Consider the following 19494-nt stretch of genomic DNA (forward strand, 5'->3'; position numbering starts at 1 on the left):
TTTTCATACATTCTGCACAGGGATATTTTTCAGCTCCTTATGGACTATGGTGAAATAAGAAATATCTTCACATGAAAATTAGATAGAAACTTTCCTAGAAACTTCTTTGTGATGCATGATTTCATTTCACAGAGTTGAACTTTTCTTTTGCTTAAACAGTTTGGAAATAGTCTTTTTGTAGAATCTGCAAATTGATATTTGGAGCGCTTTGAGGTCTATGGTCAAAAAAGGAAATATCCTCACATAATAACCAGACAGAGGCATTCTGAGAAACTTATTTGTGATGTGTGTATTCATCTCACAGTGTTGAAACTTTATTTTGTTTGAGCACTTTGGAACTGTATTTGTGTAATATCTGCAGAGGGATATTTGTGACCATTTTAAGGCCTTTGGTGAAAAAGTAAATATCTTCATATAAAAACTAGACTGAAGCATTCTGACAAACTTCTTTGTGATGTGCACATTCATCTCACAGATTTGAATCTTTCTTTTTATTGAGCAGTTTGGAAACCCTCATTTGTAGAATCAGCAAATGGATATTTGGAGCACTTTGAGGCCTATGGTAAAAAAGGAAGTATCTTCACATAGAAAGCAGACAGAAACATTCTGAGAAACTTCTTAATGACGTGTGCATTCATCTCACAGAGTTGAAACTTTTCTTTGATTTAACAGTGGAAACAGTCTTTCTTTACAATCTACAAGGGGAAAATTTTGATCCGTTTGAGGTCTATGGTGAAAAAGAAATATCTTCACATAAAATCCAGACAGAAGCATTTGGAGAAAGTATTTTATGATATGTGTATTTATCTCACAGGGTTGAACATTTCTTTTGTTTTAGCAGATTGGGAACAGTCTTCTCGTAGAATCTGCACAGGGATATTTGTGAGCACTTTATGGCCTATGGTGAAATGGGAAATATCTTCCTATAAAAACTAGACAGAAGTATTCTGAGAAACTTCTTTTTGATGTGCACATTCATCTCACAGAGTTGAAACTTTCTTTTGATTGAGCAGGTTGGAAACCCTCTTTTTGTAGAAGATGCAAATGGATATTTTGAGCTCTTTGAGGCCTATGGTGAAAAAGGAAGTATCTTCACCTAAAAACTAGACAGAAGCATTCTGAGAAACTTCTTTGTGATGTGTGCATTAATCTCACAGATTTGAAATTTTCTTTTGATTGAGCAGTTTGGAAACAGTCTTTTTGTAGAATCTGGAAAAAGATATTTGGAGCACTTTGAGGCCAATAGTGAAAAAGTAAATATCTACACATAAAAACTATACAGAAGCATTCTGAGAAACTTCTTTGTGATTCCTGCATTCATCTCACAAAGTTGAAATTTCTTTTGATTGAGTAGATTGGAGACATTCTTTTTGTACAATCTACAAAAGGATATTTTCGAGCCGTTAGGCCTATGGTGAGAAAGAAATATCTTCACATAAAAACTAGACAGAAACATTCTGAGAAACTTGTTTGCGATGTGTGCATTCATCTCACAGAGTTGAATCTTTCTTTTGATGGAGCATTTTGGAAACAGTCTTTTTGAAGTATCTACAGAGGGATATTTGTGACCAGTTTAAGGCCTGTGGTGAAAAAGGAAATATGTCCACATAAAAACAGGACTGAAGCATTCTGAGAAACTTCTTTGCGATCTGTGCCTTCGTCTCACAGAGTTGAACTTGAACATTTCTTTTCATTGAGCAAGTTGGAAACACTCTTTTTGTAGAATCTGCAAATGTATATTCAGAGTGCTCTGACACCTATGGTGAAAAAGGAAACATCTTAACATAAATACTAGACAGAAGCATTCTGAGAAACTATTTTGGGATGTGTGCGTTCATCTCACTGAGTTCAACCTTTCGTTTGATTGAGCAGGTTGCAAACACTGCTTTTGTAGAATCTGCAAATGGATGTTTGGAGGGCTTTGAGGCCTGTGGTGAAAAAAGAAATAACTTCACATAAAAACTAGACAGAAGCATTCTGAGAAACTTCTTTGTGACGTGTTCATTCATCTCACAGAGTTGAAACTTTCTTTTGATTGAGCAGTTTGGAAACAGTCTTTTTGTAGAATCTGCAAATGGATATTTGGAGTGCTTTGAGGCCAATGGTGAAAAAGCAAATATCTACCCATAAAAATTATACAGAAGCATTCTGAGAAACTTCTTTTTGATGCCTGCATTCATCTCACAGAGTTGAAATTTCTTTTGATTGAGTAGTTTGGAAATAATCTTTTTGTACAATCTGCAAAAGGATATTTTCGAGCTGTTTGAGTCCTATAGTGAGAAAGAAATATCTTCTCATAATAACTAGACAGAAGCATTCTGAGAAACTTATTGTGATGTGTACATTCATCTCACAGAGTGGAACCTTTCTTTTGATGAAGCATTTTGGAAAGAGTACTTTTGAGGTATCTGCAGAGGGATATTTGTGACCGGTTTAAGGCCTATGATGAAAAAGGAAATATCTTCACATAAAAACGAGTGAAGCATTCTGAGAAACTTCTTTGTGATGTGTGCATTCGTCTCACAGAGTTGAAACTTTCTTTTGATTGAGCAGTTTGGAAACAGTCTTTTTGTAGAATCTGCAAAATTATATTTGGAGTGCTTTGAAGCCAATGTTGAAAAAGCAAACACCTACACATAAAAATTATACAGAAGCATTCTGAGAAACTTCTTTGTGATGCCTGCATTCATCTCACAGAGTTGAAATGTCTTTTGGTTGAGTAGTTTGGAAATAGTCTTTTTGTACAATCTGCAAAGGGATATTTTCGAGCTGTTTGAGTCCTATGGTGAGAAAGAAATATCTTCTCATAATAACTAGACAGAAGCATTCTGAGAAACTTATTGTGATGTGTGCATTCATGTCACAGAGTGGAACCTTTCTTTTGAAGAAGCATTTTGGAAAGAGTCTTTTTGAGGCATCTGCCAAGGGATATTTGTGACCAGTTTAAGGCCTGTGGTGAAAAAGGAAATATCTTCACATAAAAACTGGAGCGAAGCATTCTGAGAAACTTGTTTGAGATGTGGGCATTCATCTCACAGAGTTGAACCTTTTCTTTGATAGACCAGGGTGGAAATGTCTTTTTGTAGAATCTGCAAATGGATATTTGGAGTGCTTTGAGGCCCAAATGAATATTTGGAGTGCTTTGAGGCCTATGGTGAAAAAGGAAATATCTTCACATAAAAACTAGACAGAAACATTCTGAGAAACTTCTTTGTGCTGTGGGCAATCATCTCACAGCTTTGAACCTTTCTTTTTATTGAGGAGTTTGGAAAATGTATTTTTGTGCAATCTGCAAATGGATATTTGGAGAGCTTTGAGGCATATGGTGAAAAAGAAAATATCTTCACATAAAAACCAGGCAGAAGCATTCTGAGAAACTTCTTTGTGATGCCTGCATTCATCTCACAGAGTTGAAATTTCTTTTGAGTGAGCAGTTTGGAAACCGTCTATTTTTACAATCTGCAAAGGGATACTTTCGAGCCATTTGAGGCCTATTGTAAAAAAGAAATATATTCACATAAAAACCAAACAGAAGCATTTGGAGAAACTACTTTGTGATATGTGTATTCATCTCACAGGGTTGAACATTTCTTTTGATTGAGCAGTTTGGAAGCACTCTTTTCATAGCATCTACTCAGGGATATTTGTGAGCACTTTATGGCCTATATAGAAAAAGGAAATATCTTCACATAAAAACCAGACAGAAGTATTCTGAGAAACATTTTTTGTGATGAGAGCATTTGTCTCACAGGTTTGAACGTTCCTTTTAATTGAACAGTTTGGAAACAGTCTTTTTGTATAATTTGCTGAAGGATATTTGTGAGCATTTTGAGACCCATGGTGAAAAAGGAAATATCTAAATGTCCAACAATGATAGACGGGATTAAGAAAATGTGGCACCTATATACCATGGAATACTACTCAGCTGTTAAAAATGATGAGTTCATGTCCTTTGTAGGGACATGGATGAAATTGGAAATCATCATTCTCAGTAAACTATTGCAAGGACAGAAAACCAAACACCGCATGTTCTTACTCATAGGTGGGAATTGAAAAATGAGAACATATGGAAACAGGAAGGGGAACATCACACACTGGGGATTGTTGTGGGGTTGGGGGACGGGTGAGGGATAGCCTTAGGAGATATACCTAATGCTAAATGACAAGTTAATTGGTGCAGCACACCAGCATGGCACATGTATACATATGTAAATAACCTGAACATTGTGCACATGTACCCTAAAACTTAAAGTATAATAATAAAATTAAAAAAAATAAAAATAAACTAGCCAGAAGCATTCAGAGAAACTTCTTTGTGAAGTGTGCATTCATCTCAGAGAGCTGAAAATTTCTTTTGATTGAGTGGTTTGGAAACAGGTTTTTTGTGGAATCTGCAAATGGATATTTGTGAGCGGATTGAGGCCTATGGTGAAATAGGAAACATCTTCTCATAAAAACGGGACAGAAGCTTTTGAGAAACTTCTTTGTGATGTGTGCTTTCATCTCACAGAGCTGAATCTTTCTCTTGGTTGAACCGTTAGGAAACAGTCCTTTTGTAGAATCTGCAAATGGATATTTGGAGTGCTTTGAGGCCTATGGTGAAAAAGGAAACATCTTCAACTAAAAACTAGACAGAGCATTCTGAGTAACTTCTTTTTGATGTGTGCATTCATCTCACAGAGTTGAACCTTTCTTTTCATTGACCAATTTTGAAACAGTCTTTTTTAGAACGTGCGAAGGGATATTTGTGAGAGGTTTGAGGTCTATGGAGAAATAGGAAATATCTTCACATAAAAACTAGAGAGAAGCTTTTGGAGAAACTTCTTTGTTTTGTGTGCTTTCATCTCACAGTGTTGTACCTTTCCTTTGATTGAGCAGTTTGGAAACAGTCTTTTTTAATTATCTGCAAATGGATATTTAAGGAGCTTTGAGTCCTATGGTGATAAAGGAAATATCTTCACATAATAACTGGACAGAAGCTTTGTGAGAAAGTTTTTTGTGTTGTGTGCATTCATCTCACAGAGTTGAACTTTTCTTTTGATTGAGCAATTTGGAAAGAGTCTTTTTGTAGAATCTGCAGAGGGATATTTGTGAGCAGTTTGAGGCGTATGGTGAAAGAGGAAGTATCTTTATATAAAAACTAGAAAGAAGATTTTTGAGAAACTTCTCTGTTACGTGTGCAGTCATCTCTCAGAATTGAAACTTTCTTTTCTTTGAGCAGTTTGGAAACAATCTTATTGTACAATCTGCAAGTGGATATTTCTGAGTGGTTTCAGGCCTAAGTGAAAAAGAAATATCTTCACATAAAAACTAGACACAAGATTTCTGAGAAACTTCTTTGTGATGTGTGCTTCAACTCACAGAGTGGAACATTTCTTTTGATTGAGCAGTTTGGAAACAGTCTTTTTGTAGAATCTGCAAATGTGTATTTGCTGCGCTTTGAGGCCTATGGTGAAAAAGAAAATATCTTCACATAAAAACTAGACAGAAGCATTCTGAGAAACTTCATTGGGATGTGTGTATTCATCTCACAGTGTTGAAAATTTCTTTTGATTGAGCTGTTTGAAAACAGTCTTTTAGAAGAATGTGCAAAGGGATATTTGTGAGCCCAATGAGGCGTTGGGTGAAATAGGAAATATCTTCACATAAAAACTAGATAGAAGATTTCTGAGAAACTTCTTGTGATGTGAGCTTTCATCTTCACAGAGTGTAAATTTTATTTTGATTGAGTGGTTTGGTAACAGTCTTTTTGTAGAATCTGCAGAGGGTTATTTGTCAGTGGTTTGAGGCCTATTTTCAAAAAAGAAATACCATCACATAAATACCAGACAGAAGAATTCTGATAAACTTCTTTGTGATGTGGGTATTCATCTTACAGAGTTCAACATTTATTTTGATTGAGCAGTTGGAAGCAGTCCTTTTGTAGAATCTACCAAGGGATATTTGTGAGTGGTTTGCAGCATATGGTGAAATAGGAAATATGTTCACATAAAAACTAGTCAGAAACATTTTGAGAAACTTCTTTGTGATGTGCGCATTCATGTCACAGAGTTCAACTTTTCTTTTGATTGAGCAGCTTGGAAACAGTCTTTTAATATAATCTGCAGAGGGGTATTTGTGAGCGATTTGATGCCTATGATGAAAAAGGAAATATCTTCACATAAAAACTAGACAGAAGCATTCCGAGAAACTTCTTTGGGATGTATGTATTCATCTCACAGTGTTGACAATTTCTTTTGATTTAGCAGTTTGAAAACAGTCTTTTAGAAGAATGTGCAAAGGGATATTTGTGAGCCCATTGAGACCTAGGGTGAAATAGGAAATATCTTCACATAAAAACTAGATAGAAGATTTCTGAGAAACTTCTTGTGATGTGAGCTTTCATCTTCACAGAGTGTAAACTTTATTTTGATTGAGCATTTTGGAAACAGTCTTTTTGTAGAATCTGCAGAAGGTTATTTGTCAGTGGTTTGAGGCCTATTTTCAAAAAAAAAATATCGTCACATAAATACTAGACAGAAGAATTCTGGGAAACTTCTTTGTGATGTGGGTATTCATCTTACAGAGTTAAACATTTCTTTTGATTGAGCAGTTGGAAACAGTCCTTTTGTAGAATCTACCAAGGGATATTTGTGAGTGGTTTGAGGCATACTGTGAAATAGAAAATATGTTCACATAAAACCAAGTCAGAAACATTTTGAGAAACTTCTTTGTGATCTGAGCATTCATGTCACAGAGTTCAGAATTTCTTTTGATTGAGCAGTTTGGGGACAGTCTTTTCATATAATCTGCAGAGGGGTATTTGTGAGCAGTTTCAGGCCTATGATGAAAAAGGAAATATCTTCACATAAAAACTAGATAGAAGCATTCTGAGAAACTTCTTTGTGATGTGTGAATTCATCTCACAGAGTTGAACCTTTCTTTTGCTTCAGCAGTTTGGAAACAGTCTTTTTGTATAATCTGCAGAGAGATATTTGTGAGCAGTTTGAGGCCTATGATGAAAAAGGAAATATCTTCGCATAAAAACTAGACAGATACATTCTGAGAAACTTCTTTGTGGTGTGTGCATTCATCCAACAGACTTGAATTTTCCTTTTGAATGAGCAGTATGGAACCAGTCTTTTTGTAGAATCTGCAAAGGGATATTTGTGAGCCCTTTGAGGCCTACAGTCAAATAGGAAGTATCCTCACATACAAACTAGATGGAAGCTTTCTGAGAAACTTTTTTGTGATGTGTGCTTTCATCTCACAGAGATGAACCTTTCTTTTGATTGAGCAGTCTGGAAGCAGTCTTTTTGTAGAATCTACAAATGGATATTTGAAGGGATTTTTGACCTATATTGAAATAGGGAATATCTTCACATAAAAACTAAACAGAAGTTTTCTGAGAAACTTCTTTGTGATGCATGATTTCAAATCTCAGAGTTGAAACTTTCTTTTGATTGAGCAGTTTGGAAAACGTCTTTTTGTGCAATCAGCAAATGGATATTTGTAGCTCTTTGAGGCCTATGGTGAAAAAGGAAATATCTTCACATAAAAACTAGGCAGAAGCGTTCTGAGAAACTTCTATGTGATGTGTCTTTTCATCTCAAAGAGTTGAACTATTCTTTTGATTGAGCAGATTTTAAACAGTCTGTTTGTAGAATTTCCAAATGGATATTTGGAGTGCTTTGAGGCCTATGGTGAAAAAGGAAATATCTTCAAATAAAAACTAGAGAGAAACATTCTGAGAAACTTCTTTTTTATGTGTGCATTCATCTCACAGTGTTGAACCTTTCTTTTGACTGAGCGGTTTGGAAACAGTCGTTTTGTAGAATCTGCAGAGGGATATTTTTGATTGGTTTGAGGCCTATGGTGAAAAAGGAAACATCTTCAGCTAAAAACCAGACAGAAGCATTCTGAGCAACTTCTTTGTGATGTGTGCATTCATCTAGCAGAGTTGAACCTCACTTTTGGTTGACCAATTTTGAAACAGTATTTTTTTAGAATGTGCAAAACGATATTTGTGAGAGGCTAGAGGTCTATGGTGAAATAGGAAATATCTTCACATAAAAACTAGAGATAAGCTTTCTGAGAAACTTCTTTGTTTTGTGTGCTTTCAACTCACAGTGTTGTACCTTTTTTTTGATTGAGCAGTTTGGAAAGAGTCTTTGTAGAATCTGCAGAGAGATATCTGTGAGCAGTTTGAGGCCTATGGTGAAAAAGGAAGTATCTTCTTATAAAAACTAGTAAGAAGATTTTTGAGAAACTTCTTTGTTGTGTGTGCATTCATCTCCCAGAATTGAACCTTTCTTTTCATTGAGCATTTTGGAAACACTCTTATTGTACAATCTGCAAGGGGATATTTCTGAGTGCTTTGTGGCCTATAGTGAAAAAGAAATATCTTCACATAAAAACTAGACGGAAGCATTGTGAGGAACTTCTTTGCAATGTGTGCATTCATCTCACAGATTTGAAGCATTCTTTTGATTGAGCAGTTTGGAAACCGCCTTTTGTAGAATCTTCAAAGGGATATTTGTTAGTGGTTTGAGGCCTATGGTGAAATAGGAAATATCTTCACATAAAAATTAGACAAAAGCTTTCTGATAAACTCCTTTGTGATGTGTGCATTCAAGTCACAGAGTTGAACCTTTCTTTTGATGGAGGAGTCTGGAAACAGTCTTTTTGTAGATTCTGCCAATGGATATTTGGAGCACTTTGAGGCCTATGGTGAAAAAGGAAATATCTTCAGATAAAAACTAGACAGAAGCATTCTGAGAAACTTGTTTGTGATGTGTGCATTCATTTCACAAAGTTGAATATTTTTTGATTGAGCAGTTTGGAAACAGTCATTTTGTAGTATCTGCAGAAAGGTATTTGTGAGCGGTTAGAGGCCTATTTTCAAAAAAACAAATATCTTCCTATGAAAACTAGACAGAAGCATTCTGAGAAACTTCTTTGTGATGTGTTCATTCATCTCACAGAGTTGAATCTTTCTTTTGATTGAGCAGTTTGGAAACAGTCTTTTTGTAGTATCTGCCAAGGGATATTTGTGAGTGCTTTGAGGCCTATTGTGAACAGGAAGTATCTTCACATAAAAGCTAGACAGAATTATTCTGAGAAACTTCTTTGTGATGTGTGCTTTCAACTCAAAGGGTTGAACCATTCTTTTGATTGAGCAGTTTGGAAGCGGTTTTTTTTGTAGAATCTGCAAATGGATAATTGGGGCACCTTGAGGCATACGGTGATAAAAGAAATATCTTCACATAAAAACTAGACAGAAGATTTCTGAGAAACTTCTTGTGATGTGAGCTTTCATCTTCACAGAGTGAAAATTTTATTTTGATTGAACAGTTTGGAAACAATCTTTTTGTAGATTCTGCAGAGAGATATTTGTCCATGGTTTGAGGCCTATATTTAAAAAAGAAATACCATCACATAAAAACCAGACAGAAGCATTCTGAGAAACTTCCTTGTGATGTGGGTATTCATCTTACAGAGTTCAGCATTTCTTTTGATTGAGCAGTTGGAAACAGTCTTTTTGTAGAATATACCAAGGGATATTGGTGAGCGGTTTGAGGCATATGGTGAAATAGGATATATGTTCACATAAAAACTAGTCAGAAACATTTTGAGAACCCTCTTTGTGATGTGTGCATTCATGTCACAGAGTTCAACCGTTCATTTGATTGAGCATTTTGGAAACAGTCTTTTTATATAATCTGCAGAGGGTTATTTTTGAGCGGTTTGAGGCCTATGATGAAAAAGGAAATATCTTCACATAAAAACTAGACAGAAGCATTCTGAGAAACTTCTTTGTGATATGTGAATTCATCTCACAGAGTTGAACCTTCCCTTTGTTTCAGCAGTTTGGAAACAGTCTTTTTGTATAATCTGCAGAGAGATATTTGTGAGTGGCTTGAGGCCTATGATGAAAAAGGAAATATCTTCACATAAAAACTAGACAGAAGCATTCTGAGAAACTTCTTTATGATGTGTGCATTCATCCCACAGAGTTGAATTTGTCTTTTGAATGAGCAATATGGAACCAGTCTTCTGTAGAACCTGCAAGGGGATATTTGTGAGCCCTTTGAGGCCTACAGTCAAACAGGAAGTATCTTCACATACAAACTAGACAGAAGCTTTCTGAGAAACTTCTTTGTTATGTGTGCTTTCATCTTGCAGAGATGAATCTTTTTTTTTGATTGAGCAGTCTGGAAACCGTCTTTTTGTAGAATCTACAAATGGATATTTGAAGGGCTTTTTGGCTTTTATTGAAATAGGAAATATCTTCACATAAAAAGGAGACAGAAGTTTTCTGAGAAACTTCTTTGTGATGTGTGCTTCCAACTCCTAGAGATGAATCTTTCTTTTGATTGAGCAGTTTGGAGATGGTCTTTTTGTAGAATCTGCAAGTGGATATTTGAAGCGCTTTGAGGTCTGTGTTGAAAAAGGAAATATCTTCACATAAAAACTAGGCAGAAGCATTCTGAGAAACTTCTTTGTGATGTGTCTCTTCATCTGAAAGAGTTGAACCATTCTTTTGATTGAGAAGATTGGAAACCATCTGTTTGTAGAATCTCCAAATGGATATTTGGAGTACTTTGAGGCCTATGGTGAAAAAGGAAATACCTTCAAATAAAAACTAAAGAGAAACTTTCTGAGAAACTTCTCTGTGATGCATGCATTCTTCTCACAGTGTTGAACCTTTCTTTTGACTGAGCAGTTTGGAAACTGTCATTTTGTAGAATCTGCAGAGGGCTATTTTTGAGTAGTTTGAGGCCTATGGTGAATAAGGAAATATCTTCATATAAAAACTAGACAGAAGCATTCTGAGCAACTTCTTTGTGATGTATGCATTCATCTCACAGTGTTGAACCTTTCTTTTGATTGAGCAGTTTGAAAACAGTCTTTTTGTGGAATCTGCAAATTGATATTTGGACCGCTTTGATGTCAATGGTGAAAAAGGAAATATCTTCACATAAAAACTAGACAGATGCATTCTGAGAAACTTCTATATTTTGTGTGCATTCATCTCACACAGTTGAACCTTTCTTTTGATTGAGCAGTTAGGAAACTGGCTTTTTGTAGAATCTACAAATGGATATTTAGAGCTCTTTGAGGCCTATGGTGAAAAAGGAAATATCTTCACATAAAAACTACACAGAAGCATTCTGAGAAACTCCTTTGTGATGTGTGCATTCAACTCACAGAATTGAACATTTATTTTGAATGAGCATTATGGAAACAGACTTTTTCTAGAATCTGCAAAGGGATATTTGTGAGCCCATTGAGGCCTACAGTGAAATAGGAAATATCTACACTTAAAAACTAGAGAGAAGCCTCCTGGGAAACTTCTTTGTGATGTATGCTTTCATCTCACAGATTGGAAAAATTTGTTTTGATTGAGCAGTTTGGAAAAATTCTTTTTGTAGAATCTGCAAATGGATAATTGGAGGGCTTTGAGGCCTGTAGTGAAATAGGAAATATGTTCACATAAAAACTAGACAGAAGCTTTCTGAGAAACTTCGTTGAGATGTGCGCTTTCAACTCTCCTAGTTGAAACATTCTTTTGATTGAGCAGTTTGGATACAGTCTTTTTATAGAATGTGTGATTGGCTAATTGGAGTGCTTTGAGTCCTATGGTGAAAAAGGAAATATCTTCACATAAAAACTAGAGAGAAGGATTCTGAGAAACTTCTTTGTGATGCATGCATTCATCTCACAGAATTTAATCTTTCTTTTGATTGAGCAGTTTGGAAACAGCCTTTTTGAAGAATCTGCAGTGGGATATTTGTGAGCTGTTTCAGGTCTATTAATGGTGCTGGGAAAACTGGCTAGCCATATGTAGAAAGCTGAAACTGGATCCCTTCCTTATGCCTTATACAAAAATTAATTCAAGATGGATTAAAGACTTAAACATTAGACCTAAAACCATAAAAACCCTAGAAGAAAACCTAGGCATTATCATTCAGGACATAGGCATGGGCAAGGACTTTATGTCTAAAACACCAAAAGCAATGGCAACAAAAGCCAAAATTGACAAATGGGATCTAATTAATCTAAAGAGCTTCTGCACAGCAAAAGAAACTACCATCAGAGTGAACAGGCAACCTACAAAATGGGAGAAAATTTTCGCAACCTACTCATCTGACAAAGGGCTAATATCCAGAATCTACAATGAACTCAAACAAATTTTCACAAAAAAAACAAACAACCCCATCAAAAAGTGGGTGAAAGATATGAACAGACACTTCTCAAAAGAAGACATTTATGCAGCCAAAAGACACATGAAAAAATGCTCATCATCACTGGCCATCAGAGAAATGCAAATCAAAACCACAATGAGATATCATTTCACACCAGTTAGAATGGCAATCATTAAAAAGTCAGGAAACAACAGGTGCTGGAGAGGATGTGGAGAAATAGGAACACTTTTACACTGTTGGTGGGACTGTAAACTAGTTCAACCATTGTGGAAGTCAGTGTGGAGATTCCTCAGGGATCTAGAACTAGAAATACCATTTGACCCAGCCATCCCATTACTGGGTATACCCAAAGGACTATAAATCATGCTGCTATAAAGACACATGCCCACATATGTTTATTGTGGCACTATTCACAATAGCAAAGACTTGGAACCAACCCAAATGTCCAACCATGATAGACTTGATTAAAAAAATGTGGCACATATACACCATAGAATAAAATGCAGCCATAAAAAATGATGAGTTCATGTCCTTTGTAGGGATATGGATGAAATTGGAAATCATCATTCTCAGTAAACTATCGCAAGGACAAAAAACCAAACACTACATGTTCTCACTCATAGATGGGAATTGAACAATGAGAACACGTGGACACAGGAAGGGGAACATCACACTCTGGGGACTGTTGTGGGGTGGGGGGAGGGTAGAGGGAAAGCATTAGGAGATATACCTAATGCTAAATGATGAGTTAATGGGTGCAGCACACCAGCATGGCACATGTATACATATGTAACTAACCTGCACATTGTGCACATGTACCCTAAAACTTAAAGTATAATAATAAATTAAAAAAAAGAGATTCAAAAATAAAAAAAAAGAAAAAAGAAATATCTTCACATAAAAACTAGACAGAAGCATTGTGAGAAACTTTTTTTTATTGTGTGCATTCATCTCACAAAGTTGAACCTTTCTTTGATTGAGCTGTTTGGAAACAGTCTTTTTGTGGAACCTGCAAATGGATATCTGGAGCGCTTTGAGGCCTGTGGTGAAAAAGGGAATATCTTCACATGAAAACTAGACAGAAGAATTGTGAGGAACTTCTTTGTGAAGTGTGCATTGATCTCACTGATTTGAACCGTTGTTTTGATTGAGCAGTTTGGAAACAGTCTTTTTGTAGAATCTCCAATTGGATATTTGGAGTCCTTTGAGGCATATGGAGAAAAAGGAAATATCTTCACTTAAGAACTAGATAGAAGCTTTCTGAGAAACTTCTTTGTGATGTTGGCATTTGGCTAAAAGTGTTGAGCCTTTCTTATGATTGAGCAGATTGGAAACATTCTTTTTATGGAATCTGCAGAGGGATATTTGTGAGTGGTTTGAGGTCTAAGGTGAATAAGGAAATAGCTTCACGTAAGAACTTGACAGAAGCATTCTGAGAAACTTGTTTGTGATGTTTGTATTGATCTCACAGTTTTGAACCTTTCTTTTGATTGAGGAGTTTGGAAACAGTCTTTTTCTAGAATCTGCCAAGGTATAATTGTGAACGGTTTGAGGCCTACAGTGAAATATGAAATGTCTGCACATAACAACTAGACAGAAGCTTTCTGAGAAACTTCTTTGTGGTGTGTGCTTTAATCCCACAGAATCGAACAATTCTTCTGATTGAGCAGTTTGGAAACCGTCGTTTTGCAGAATCTACAGAAGGTTGTCTGTGAGCCTATTGAGGCTTATACTAAAATAGGAAATATCTTCACATAAAAACTAGACAGATGTTTTCTGAGAAACTTCTTTGTGATGTTTTCTTTCATCTCACAAAGTTGAACGTTTCTTTTGATTTCACAGTTTGGAAACAGTCTTTTTGTAGAATCTCCAAATGGATATTTGGAGTGGTTTGAGGCGTATGGTGTAAAAGGAAATATCTTCAAATAAAAACCAGACAGAATCTTTCTGAGAATCTTCTTTGTGATGTGTGCATTCGTCTCACAGGGTTGAGCATTTCTTTTGAATGAGCAGTTTGGAAACCATCTTTTTGTAGAATCTGCAGAGGGATATTTGTGAGCGGTTTGAGGCCTGTGGTGAGTAAAGAAATATGTTCACATAAAAACTAGATAGAAGCATTCTGAGAAATTTCTTTGTGATGTGTGTATTCATCTCACAGTGTTGAACATTTGTGTTGATTGAGCTGTTTGGAAACTCTTTTTGTAGAATCTGCAAAGGGATATTTGTGAATATTTTGAGGCCTATGGTGAAATAGGAAATATCTACAAATAACAATGAGACAGAAGCTTTCTGAGACATGTCTTTGTGATGTGTGCTTTCATCTCACAGAGTTGAACCTTTCTTTGAAGGAGCAGTTTGGAAACAGTCTTTTTGTAGAATCCGCAAATGGATATTTGGAGCAATTAGAGGCCTTTGGTGAAAAAGGTAATGTCTTCCCATAAAAACTAGATGGAATCACTCTGAGAAACTTCTTTGTGATGTTTGCATTCATCTAACAGAGTTGAACCTTTCTTTTGATTGAGCAGTTTGGAAACGTCTTTTTGTATAATCTGCAGAGAGACATTTGTGAGTGGTTTGAGGACTATGATGAAAAAGGAAATATCATCACATAAAAGCTAGACAGAAGCATTCTGAGTAACTTCTTTGTGATGTGTACATTTATCTCATAGAGTTGAACATTTATTTTGATTGAGCAGTATAGAAACAGTCTTTTTGTAGAATCTGCAAAGGGATATTTGTCAGTCCATTGAGGCCTAGGGGTGAAATAGGAAATATCTTCATGTAAAAACTAGACAGCAGCTTTCTGAGAAACTTCTTTGTGATGTGTGCTTTCTTCTCAAAGAGTTGAACAATTGTTTTTTTTGTGAAACTTCTTTGTGATGTGTGCTTTCAACTCAAAGAGGTGAACATTTCTTTTGAATCAACAGCATGGAAAGAGCCTTTTTGTAGAATCTGCAAAGGGATATTTGTGAGCCCATTGAGATCTACAGTGAAATACGAATTATCGTCACATAAAAACTAGACAGACACTTTCTGGGAAATCTCTTCAGGATGTGTGCTTTCATCTCACAGAGTTGAACCTTTCTTTTGATTGAGCATTTTGGAAACAGCCTTTTTGTAGAATCTGCAAATGTATATTTGGAAGGCTTTGAGGGCTATGGTGAAAAAGGAAATATCTTCACATAAAAACTAGACAGAAACTTTCTGAGAAACTTCTTTGTGATGTTTGATTTCAACTCAACACTTTGAAACATTCTTTTGATTGAGCAGTTTGGAAACAGTCTTTTGTAGAATCTGCAAGTGGATAATTGGGGTGCTTTGAGGCCTAAGGTGAAAAAAGAAATATGTTCACATAAAAATTAGACAGAAGGATTCTGAGAAATTTCTTTTTGATGTGTGGATTAATATCACCAAGGTGAACACTTCTTTGGATTGAGCCATGTGGAAACAGTCTTTTGTAGAATCTACAAAGGGATAAGTGAGAGCCTGTTGAGTCCTATAGTTAATAGGAAATAACTTCACATAAAAACTAGACAGAAGCATTCTGAGAAACTTCTTTGTGATGTGTGCATTCATCTCACAGAGTTGAACCTTTCTTTTGATTGAGCAGTTTTGAAACACTCTTTTTGTAGATTCTGCAGAGGGATATTTGTGAGCAGTTTGAGGCCTAAGGTGAAGAAAGTAATATCTTCACATAAAAACTACACAGAAAGATTCTGAGAAACTTCTTTGTATTCTCTGCATTCGTCTCACAGAGTTGAACATTTCTTTTGATTGAGCAGTTTGGAAACCGTCTTTTTGCAGAATCTGCAGAGTGATATTTGTGAGCGGTTTGAGGTCTAAGGTGAAATAGGAAATAGCTTCACATAAAAACTAGATAGAAGCTTTCTGACAAACTTCTTTGTGATATGTGCTTTCAACTCAAATAGTTGAACCTTTCTCTTGACTGAGCAGTTTGGAAACTGTCTTTTGTAGAATCTGCAAATGGATATTTGGGGCGCTTTGTGACCAATGATGGAAAACGAAATATCTTCACATAAAAACTTGACAGAAGCATTCGGAGACACTTATTTGTGATGTGTGCATTCATCTCACAGAGTTGAATGTTTCTTCTGATTGAGTAGTTTGGAAACAGCCTTTTTGGAGAATCTGCAAAGGGAAATTTGTGAGCGGTTTGTGGCATATGGTGAATAAGTAAATATCTTCAAATAAAAACTAGACAGAAACTTTTTGAGAAACCACTTTGTGATGTTTACATTCATCTCACACAGTTGAACCTTTCTTTTGATTCCACCGTTTGGAAACAGTCTTTTTGTAGTATCTGCAGAGGGATATTTGTGAGTGGTTTCAGGCCCATGGTAAATAAGTAGTTGTCTTCACATAAAAACTAGACAGAAGCATTCTGAGAAACTTCTTTGTGGTGTGTGCATTCACCTCACAGAGTAGAACCTTTCTTTTGATTGAGCTGTTTGGAAACACTCGTTTTGTAGAATCTGTCAAGGGATATTTGTGAGCCCTTTAGGCTTATGGTGAAATAGAAAATATCTTCCCATAAAAAGTAGACAAAAGCATTCTGAGAAACTTCTTAGTGATGTATGCTTTCATCTCACAGAGTTGAAATGTTCTTTTGATTTAGCAGTTTGGAAACAGTCTTTTTGTAGATTCTGCAAATGGATATTTGGAGCACTTTGACACCTCTAGTGAAAAAGGAAATATCATCAAATGAAAACTAGATGGAAGCTTTCAGAGAAACTTCTTTGTGATGTGTGCATTCATCTCACATAGTTGAACATTTCTTTTGATTGAGCAGATTGGAAACAGTCCTTTTGTAGAATCTAGAAAGTTATATTTTTGAGCAGTTTGAGGCCTATGGTGAAAAAGAAAATATGTTCAAATAAAAACTGGACTGAAACCATTGGAGAAAATTCTTTGTGATGTTTGCATTCATCTCCCAGAGTTGAAACTTTCTTTTCATTAAGTAGTTAGGAAACAGTCTTTTTGTAGAATCTGCAAGGGGTTTCTGATCGGTTTGAGACCTATGGTGAAAAGAAATATCTTCACATAAAAACTAGACAGAAGCATTCTGAGAAAATTCTTTCTGAGGTGTGCATTCATCTCACAGAGTTGCACTTTTCTTTTGATGGAGCAGGTTGGAAACAGTATTTCCGTAGTATCTGCAAAGGGATATTTGTTAGCCCTTTATGCTTATGGTGAAAAAGGAAATATCTTCACATAAAAACTAATCTGAAGCATTCTGTGAAACTACTTTGTGATGTGTGCTTTCATCTCACAGAGTTGAACCGTTCTTTTGTTTCAGCAGTTTGAAAACAGCCTTTTTTTAGAATCTGCAAATGGATATTTGGAGTGCTTTGAGGCCTATGGTGAAAAAGGAAACATCTTTAAATAAAAACTAGATGGAAACATTCTCAGAAACTTCTTTGTGATGTGTGCATTCTTCCCACAGAGTTGAACCTTTCTTTTGATTGAGGAGTTTGGAAACAGTCTTTTTGTACAATCGGCATAGGGATATTTGTGAGCGGGTGAAGGCCTGTGGTGAAAAAGTAATAATCTTCACATAAAAACTAGACAGAATCCTTCTGAGAAACTTCTTTGTGATACGTGCATTCATCTCACAGAGTTGAACCTTTCTTCTGATTGAGCTGTTTGAAAACAGTCATTTTATATAGTCTGCAGAGTGACATTTGTGAGCGGTTTGAGGCTTATGTTGAAAAAAGAAATATCTTCACATAAAAACTAGAAAAAAATCTTTTTGAGAAACTTCTTTGAGATGTGTGTTTTCATGTCACAGTCTTTTGATTTAGCACTTTGGAAACTGTCTTCTTGTAGAATTTGCAAATGGATATTTGTAGTATAATTTGAGGCATCTGATGAAAAACTAAATATCTTCAAATAATAACTAGACAAAAGCTTTCTGAGAAACTTCTTTGTGATATTTGCATTCATCTCACAAATTTGAATCTTTCTTTTCAGTGAGCAGTTTTGAAACAGTCTTTTTGTAGAAACTGCAAGGGGATATTTCTTAGCAGTTTGAAGCCTATGGTGAAAAAGATATATCTTCACATAAAAACTAGACAGAAGCATTCTGAGAAACTTCTTTGTGATGTGTGCTTTCATGTCACAGAGTTGAACCTTTATTTTGATTGAGCAGTTTGGACACAGTCTTTTTGTAGAATCTGCAAATGCATATTTGGAATGCATTGAGGCCTATGGTGGGAAAGGAAATTTCTTTGCATAAAAACTACACAGAAGCATTCTGAGAAACTCCTTTGTGATGTGTCCATTCATCTCACAGATTTGAACCTTTCTTTTGATTGAGCAGTTTGGAAACTGTCTTTTTGTAGAATCTATAGAGGGATATTTCTGAGCGGTTTGAGGCCTATGGTGAAAAGAGTAATATCTTCATATAAAAAGTAGATAGAAGCATTCTGAGACAGTTGTTTGTTAAGTCTGCTTTCATCTCACAGAGTTAAACCTTCCTTTTGATTGAGCAGTTATGAAACAGTCTTTTATGGAATCTGCAAAGTGAAATTTGTGAGCCCTTTGTGGCCTACAGTGAAATATGAAATATATCTGTATAAAAACTAGACAGAAGCATTCTGAGAAGCTTCTTGTGTTATGTGCATTCAACTCACAGAGTTGAACTTTTCTTTTGGCTTGAGCAGTTTTGAAACACTCTTTTTGTATAATCTGCAAGTGGATATCTGGAGCACTTTGCAGCCTATAGAGGAAAAGGAAACATCTCCACATAAAAACTAGACAGAAGCATTCTGAGAAACTTCTCTGTGGTGTGTGCATTCAACTCACAGAGTTGAACGTTTCTTTAGATTGAGCAGTTTGGAAACAGTCTTTTTGTAGTATCTGCAAATGGCTATTTGGAGCGCGTTGAGACCTATAGTGGAAAAGGAAATATCTTCACGTAACAACTAGACAGAAGCTTTCTGAGAAACTTCTTTGTGATGTGTGCTTTCATCTCACAGAGTTGAAATTTTCTTTTAATTGAACAGTTTGGAAACAGTCTTTTTGTAGAATCTGCAAATGGATATTTGTAGTGCTTTGAGGCCTATGGTGAAAAAGCAAATAAAAACTAGATAGAAGCTTTCTGAGAAACTTCTTTGTGAAGCACACATTCATCTCACAGAGTTGAAACTTTCTTTTAATTGATGAGTTTGGAAACAGTCTTTTTGTAGAATCTGCCAAGGGATATTTGTGAGCCGTTTAGGCTTATGTTGAAATAGGAAATATTTTCACTTAAAAACTAGAGAGAAGTATTCTGAGAAACTTCTTT

The sequence above is a fragment of the Pongo pygmaeus genome, chromosome 1 (genome assembly GCF_028885625.2).
Source record: "Pongo pygmaeus isolate AG05252 chromosome 1, NHGRI_mPonPyg2-v2.0_pri, whole genome shotgun sequence".
NCBI lineage: Eukaryota > Metazoa > Chordata > Mammalia > Primates > Hominidae > Pongo > Pongo pygmaeus.